Source organism: Pongo abelii, chromosome 16 (assembly GCF_028885655.2).
Source record: "Pongo abelii isolate AG06213 chromosome 16, NHGRI_mPonAbe1-v2.0_pri, whole genome shotgun sequence".
Taxonomy (NCBI): domain Eukaryota; kingdom Metazoa; phylum Chordata; class Mammalia; order Primates; family Hominidae; genus Pongo; species Pongo abelii.
In genome coordinates this window covers 14,945,550-14,953,080 of record NC_072001.2, presented here as the reverse complement: position 1 = coordinate 14,953,080, position 7,531 = coordinate 14,945,550, and the positions used below count along the sequence as shown (strand labels likewise).

The 7,531-nt window shown below is 37.4% G+C and overlaps 1 long non-coding RNA gene across 1 annotated transcript; it reads left to right on the top strand.

Annotated features, from left to right (window-relative positions):
* Positions 1–253: 253 nt before the first annotated feature.
* Positions 254–3,172, top strand: LOC134760239 (uncharacterized). Its single transcript, XR_010137296.1, has 3 exons — positions 254–388; positions 2,812–2,937; positions 3,062–3,172. It is a non-coding gene; the product is annotated as an uncharacterized LOC134760239 (long non-coding RNA).
* The last annotated feature ends 4,359 nt before the right edge of the window (positions 3,173–7,531 follow it).

The window sequence follows — 7,531 nt, the reverse complement described above, 5'->3', positions numbered from 1 at the left end:
CCTGAGAATCTTTTTTAAAAGGTGCTGTTTTCCTGGATCCCGGCCACAGGACTTCTGACTTAATTGGACCATGAAGGAACCTGGGCATTAGAGTGTATTAAAAGCTCCCATGTGGTTCTGCTATAGAGCCAGGGTTGAGAGCCACTGAGTTAAATTTCTTAAAGAGGAAAAAAAAAGTATGTGGCAAGTGGTAACTCTGCCAAGTAAAAATGAATGCAATATTCAGACTTTCCTTTTCTAACACTTTAGGTTATCAGCTCAATTCTGCTGAATGTGTGGATATCCGCTTGAAGAGGGTAGTTCCTGACCATTATTGTCACTACTACCCTGAAAATGTAAAACCAAAACCAAAACTGAAGGAATGCAGCGTGGATCCCTGCCCATCAAGGTTTGTGTCATTGTCCACACCCTCTTTACTTCAAAAAGAAACAAATCAGCTTCACCTGAGACTGATCAATCTTTGCAGGGCAATACATTTCCATTTCCTGACTTTGTCTCCTGGCGGCAGGTGCCTACGTTCACATTTGTAACTATGGTGCATAGAAGTTAGGACACATTCATTAGGAATGAAAGTCTAGCTTTCTCTTGTCATGGGCTATGTGTTCCTAAGTTTTTTTATAATGAACCTTTTTGAACATCTCCTGCTCTCTTCATCAAGTAAAATGTCTAGTCCATCTGCCAATCATAAATATCTTTCACTCACCATTTTAGCTTTTAAACTGGGTCACCCATTATCATGTTTTGGCTTTTGAAGTATTCCTATTAAATTCAGTATAAGTAATGCATTGTGCAAGGAAGTAAAATTTTAATGCCAAAGCAAAAAAAGCTATGCGCAAACTATCCTATTGCGTAATTTAGTACCTGCTGACTTGGATTGCCTGGGGAAGTTTCCTGGCTTACTACAATACCTTAAAATAACAGAACAATATCAAGTCCCAGAATCCTCCAGATACCTGCCAGCTGGCTTAGGAAGAAGTGTGCAAGTGGAAAAGGAAGCGTTCTCAGTGGATTTCATTTCCTGTTACTAAACTGCCCATTTCCTGTAAGCCTGGTTGAACGTAATTATGAATAGAGACCTTTCAGAGGACAAATTCTGTGAAATAAAGTGGTTTTCTGAAGATCCTACTAATACGACAGTGTGTTAATATCACTAATATATTAAGAGAGTAATTATTATAAAAAGGAATAAATTTATTGAAATTGCAAGATACTTTTTTCCTTTGATTAATATACTGCTAGTTTAGTTTTCTATATTTTCAAATAGAACTGGGGAATTTGTGTCATAGATATTCTTGACAAAGAGATGGTGGCTGAATTTTTGGGAATGGTTGATAACACTTGATATTTTTAGTTTCCAATTTGGAAGAGCTCTGTCTTTTGGGATGTCAAATATTATATTCATCAATTAATGAATGTGTGAATTTATTATAGAAATGATATTCTCACAATGATTTCATTTGTAGTGATGGATTTAAAGAGATAATGCCCTATGACCACTTCCAACCTCTTCCTCAGCGAGTGATATGTTTCCTTTTCCTTTTTGCAATTTAAGTAGTTTGCAAGGAACTGTAGCATCTGTAGCAATAGCCTAAAATGTATGAGGGTTAGATATTAGACACTTTATAGAGCTAAGGGAAAACAGACTTCAACTCAATAATAGGAAAAATCTTTCTAAGAATTAGATGGAATTGACTGCCTCAAAAGATGATGTTTCCCATCGCTGGAGCTATCAAGCGTATCTTGGACAACTGAGTATTATAGCAGGAGCTCAAGTGTTGCAATTAATCAGAAATTTTAATCCCCTTTTATCACGAAAAGAGGAGTATGGTCCTTCCTGACTCTGAGGTTCTGTGATTCTCTAATAATATTGTCCATTAGTATTTTACAGTTTAGAGGCAGTTTGAAGATGCAGCCACACTGTATATTTTAATTGATTTAATTTTCACAGTGGTCTGATGAAGGGTAAATAGGGAAGGTATATTATTCCCAGTTGACAAAAACCCCAGATGTGAGGAGCTAAGTACCTTGTGACTAAAATTTGTGTGTGGCAGTTAAGAATAAAGTCTTGGCCGGGCGTGGTGGCACATGCCTGTAATCCCAGCACTTTGGGAGGCTAAGGCGGATGGATCACTTGAGGTCAGGAGTTCAAGACCAGCCTGGCCAACATGGCGAAACCCCGTCTCTACTAAAATGTACAAAAATTAGCCGGGCGTGGTGGCAGGTGCCTGTAATCCCAGCTACTTGGGAGGCTGAAGCAGGAGAATAGCTTGAACCCAGGAGGCAGAGGTTGCAGTGAGCCAAGATCTTGCCACTGCACTCCAGCCTGGGCGACAGAAAGAGACTCCATCTTAAAAAAAATAAATTAATTAAAATTAAAAAAAAGGCCGGGCATGGTGGCTCATGCCTGTAATCCCAGCACTTTGGGAGGCTGAGGCACGCGGATCATGAGGTCAGGAGTTCTAGATGAGCTTGGCCAACATGGTGAAACCCTGTCTATACTAAAAATACAAAAATTAGCCTGGCATGGTGGCACGCCTGTAATCCCAGCTAGTAGGGAGGCTGAGGCAGAATTGCTTGAACCCGGGAGGCAGAGGTTGCAGTGAGCCAAGATTGCACCATTGCACTCCAGCATGGGTTACAGAGCAAGACTCTGTCTCAAAAAAAAAAAAAAAGTGTAAAGTCTTATGACTCCCAGTCCCAGGCTCATTCAGCTGAACCACACCTGATACCTTAAGGCCATACTTTTTGCCACCATCTTTGCAAACTTCAAACAAACAACAAATAAATAATATAATTTTGTTTGCTTTTGAGCTGGGAACATAATCCTTGGACTGCATGTTCCGTGTCCTGTGGAGGAGGGATTTGGAGACGGAGCTTTGTGTGTGTGGAGGAATCCATGCATGGAGAGATATTGCAGGCAGAAGAATGAAAGTGCATGTACGTACCCAAACCCAAGGTTATGCAAACTTGTAATCTGTTTGATTGCCCCAAGTGGATTGCTATGGAGGGGTCTCAGGTAAGATTTGAGAATGCCACTTTTAATTAATTCTCATATTTTAAGGGGTATTTTCTATATGCCCACCATGGTACTAGACAGCACGGAGACAAAAAAAAGTGGTAAAAGAGCATGGTTCCTACTCCAAAGAGCTTAGGAAGACAGTTGGAGGACAAGGTAAGAAAGACCAGAAGCATCAAGGTACGCAAGAATAATTAATATTAAGGACATTAATAATAATATTTCCATGTAATTATCAGCATAATTAATATTAAGTACCGTAAAGAACAAATCTGTAAAGAACAAATGTTGAAGCAGAGTCAATCAGGAAGTATTTGTTGCCCTTGTGTTGCCTAATCCATCTTTGAATAATTTAAACAAGCAAGAATTAAAATTTAAATTGTTTAAATTCTTTGAAGAATGTAAACAAACAAGAACCTGAGAAACATCACTGGGTTAGGGTTAGTGTTAGGGAGATGGCCAAACAGAGATGGCTGAGCAAAGGCAGTAATGACAAGAAGTGACTCAAAGTTGAAGATTTGAAGAGATGACCCATGTTACTAAGAACTGAGAGATGAAGTTGGAAATGCTGACACGACATGAAAGTGTGTGTCCTTGATCCAGTAGCTACTAAGAACCTTCATAATTTTTGTGGAGACATAATATATTTTAAGTAATTGAGGCAAGATAGCCTAACATTGGGAAAGACCAGAGATGGGCAGCCTATTTAGAAATCATCCGTGGGGTCAAGTTGTATGAAAAAAGAAAAGAGAAGAAGGAAAACACTCCAGAGGTATAACAAGGTTCATGTCAAATTAGCGTAGTTTTCACTTTCTAAAGAGATGACTGAGTAAGCCTCCAGAACAAATAAAATGCAGCTGGATTAGTCAAAGATGAAAAATGCAGACATTGATATTTAATAATTTAATCTTAATCCTTTAATTTTCTAGAGAGTGAGGTGTAGTTGACTCAAGTTTCTCCAGCTTTCTTAAGTGATTTCCACACTTAAGTTCAACATATACATGCATTAATATATCTATTCATGTATTTATTCAATGCGTCAGCTACCGTGCTAAGAAGTAAATACAACTTGCTCCTACCACCCAAAAGCTTAGAATCTAGTTGCACAGACATGCATGCAAACAACGTTGTGATACAGTATTGTATTGTGCATGAGTAGCGTCATGTGCCTAGTACTTCAGAGACACAAGGTGGAATGATTCACTCCACCTGAAGGTGTCAGGAAAGCTTCAGAAAGGAGGTAGCACTTGAACTTGAAGGACAAGTGAGTGTCAGGTGAAGACCATATCAATCTTTTTCTGATATCCCCAGACTAAACATCATCACCCTGTAGAACTTTATTCAAACTTGCTAGGGAAGAAGTTATCAATTAATTTTTGGTCACATACTCCCTAAAAAGAAGATTAGAGAATTATGCATTTCTTCACATATATTTAGGTTGACATTTGAAATTTCCTATCACAAGTTTAAATAATTACAAAGAATACCATTTCAACATGTTGTGAATGTTGACATTTTAAAATAAGAGTGTTGCAGCATTCAAAAAAATCTGTCTAGTGGAATTTAAATGCCATGATAATTTCTGTCTTTGCCATCTTTCATTTAAAAAATACCGGGGTGACCTCTTCTTTAACAATTTGGATGTTGTGCATATTTCTCCCTTTGAACTCACATTTACAATCAACTCTCCCCACAGAATTTTATTCTAATATAACGTATTTTTATGCTTTAAAGTCTTTTTTATTACACTATTTTACTTCTCTCCAAGAAAATATATATGATCATTGAAATTAATTTATTTTACTTTCCTGTGGCCATAAGGCCCTAAGTATTTAAAATATTCCTCTGAATTGAGTAAATTTTAATACACAGTCAAAATAACATATATATATATATTTCAAAGTTTGGTAAATAAGAATAACACATAAAAATTGCATTTTCATTTGAATACACACTTAGTTCATCATGTACATGCATTAATATATCTTGATAGAAGATAAGTGGAGCTTAAAAACTAGTCCATATATTCATCATCAGAATGAGCCATGTGTTCAGCAATGATTTTATTGTTAATTTTTACTATTGATTTCTTATTTTGTTTTGTTTGGCTTTGCATGTGTACACTGGGAAAGCTTGTTCACATAAATCAATAGACCGGGATGGAAGGATTTTATTTAAGCAAGGTCGTTTTGTTCTTTGAACTCTTGAGTTATGTGCCAAAATTCATGTGATGGTCTAGCATCAAAAATTATTTTTAAGGATCTTTCTGCTGGCAATTTAAGTCCTCTTTCTATTTTGTTGAAAGCAAAAAATATCATCTCAGCTGCAAAAGGATTTGTTATTGAGACATTAGGGACTTTCACTTTTTCAGCCCCCAATCAACATTATTTGTACAACTGCAGAGCTTGTTTTCAGCTTTCTGAAGTCCTAGCCATATGTTTTATGTTGGCTTTAGAGCTTTTATATCACCCTCCATCCCCATAAATACCATGACTTCATCATTATGCATATTATCAGAGTAGAGGATGTTAACTAGCTCTTCTCATTCACCATACTTCACCCTTAATACTTTTCACTTTTTTCAAAAATCAAATATATTCTCAGTGATGTGGATTTTCCATCATCGAGGACATATGCAGCTCCGCAGAGGAGTTCTGGAACCATTGTAAACACTGACAGTGCCATTGGGGAAGTGTCTAGCTTCCCAGAAGGGTGGTTTAAAAGGAGAGGATACTCCTTTGGATTAACCAGTTGTAGTATAGTTATATCTTGTACTGTTTTCTTTCTCTTTGGGTGAATTTTTTTCTTTCATGGCTAAAACAGCCACTCAAGATTATATATATCTCAAATTGATAAACTTGGGGGTAGGTGAGTCAATTTTCCAAAAACGGTAATCTCAAGCTTCACTGAACTCATTAAAGTATTTGTTCAGTGGTTTCAAGAGTGGCATCATGAACTAGAGAGATTTCCCAATATTCTGCCTGATGTGCATACACTGAGAAAAGTCTCCATATCCTCGAAACATATCTTTGAAACTTGTCCCTAGCAATACACAGGTACAAAGTGCTTAGACAGTCAGAAAATACTTTTCAAGCTTCTTAAAGCAGTGGCTTGGCCATGGCTTTGGCAATAGATGGCTCTGGGAGGGAATTCCACTCTGCCTGTTAGGAACTGTGTGACCTTGAGCAAGATCCTTAGATGGTGGGCCGTTTGCTTATCTGTTCAATAAGCCTGAAGCTACTGACCTGGAAGTGGGTCAGGAGGATTCATGAGATAACAAATGAAGGAGGTGCCTGTCCCATAGCAGGTAACCAAAGGCAACCAAGAACTCTCAGCCCCTCCCTGGGGTGGATCCAGAATGGGTGGGGTCTGAAGTTTGTACAGATTGGAGGGGACTCCTCAAAAACAAGAATATAAAACACAAATATTGAGTATTGAAGGGAATGTTTATTTAGAATCAGAAAGGAAATTATAAGAAATTACGAATTTTAGAAAGATGACAACAACCACATTGTGAACTCTGGACTTAATATTAATATTTAATAATGATATATTAAATGATGTATTAGTTATGTTAATGATGTATTAATACGGGTTCATCATTTGTAACAATGGCACCACACTAAGGCAAGATGTTAATAATAGGGAAAATCATAGGGGGAAAAGGGGGTGAAGGGGAATATTGGGGCTCTCTGTACTGTCTGCTCAATATTTCTGTAAACCCAATATGGTCCTCAAAAAATATAGTCTATCAATTTTTTTAAATGCATACATATATATACTCCCCAACATGCAGATTATATTAGCCCATTCTCACACTGCTATAAAGATACTACCAGAGACTGGTTAATTTATAAATGAAAGAGGTTTAATTGACTCACAGTTCCACATGTCTGGGGAGGCCTCAGGAAACTTACAATGATGGTGGAGGGTGAAATAGAAGCAAGTACCTTCTTCACAAGGCAGTAGGAGAGGGAGAGAGAGCATGAAGGGGGAAGAGCCCTTTATAAAACCATCAGATCTTAGGAGAACTCACTCACTATCATGAGACCAGGAGGGGGAAAACTGCCCCCATGATCCAATCACCCTCTACCAGGCCCCTCCCATGACAAGTGGGGATTATGGGAATTACAATTCAAGATGAGATTTGGGTGGGGACACAGAGCCAAACCATAACACAGATAAATTTGAAAAGCTATTCTAGATTTTTATATGACATGAAAACATTCCACTCATAGGCAAGAGTAACTTTCAAATCATAAACAAATAATCCAAGAAAAAAATGCTGACAACACAAACTTCACAAAAATTCAGGAAAAAATAGCATAATGTTTTTATTAACTTTAACTGTGGCAGTTATAGATGTATCGGGATACATCGATAGTATTTTTTTCTGTAGTGTTTGGCTGAATACTCTTTGATGGCCTCGTTATATGAGAGCAGTTTTGCAAGACTGACTTTTATAGATGGAATAGAAAAATAATCCTCTGGCATAATTCATCAGAATTGTATTAT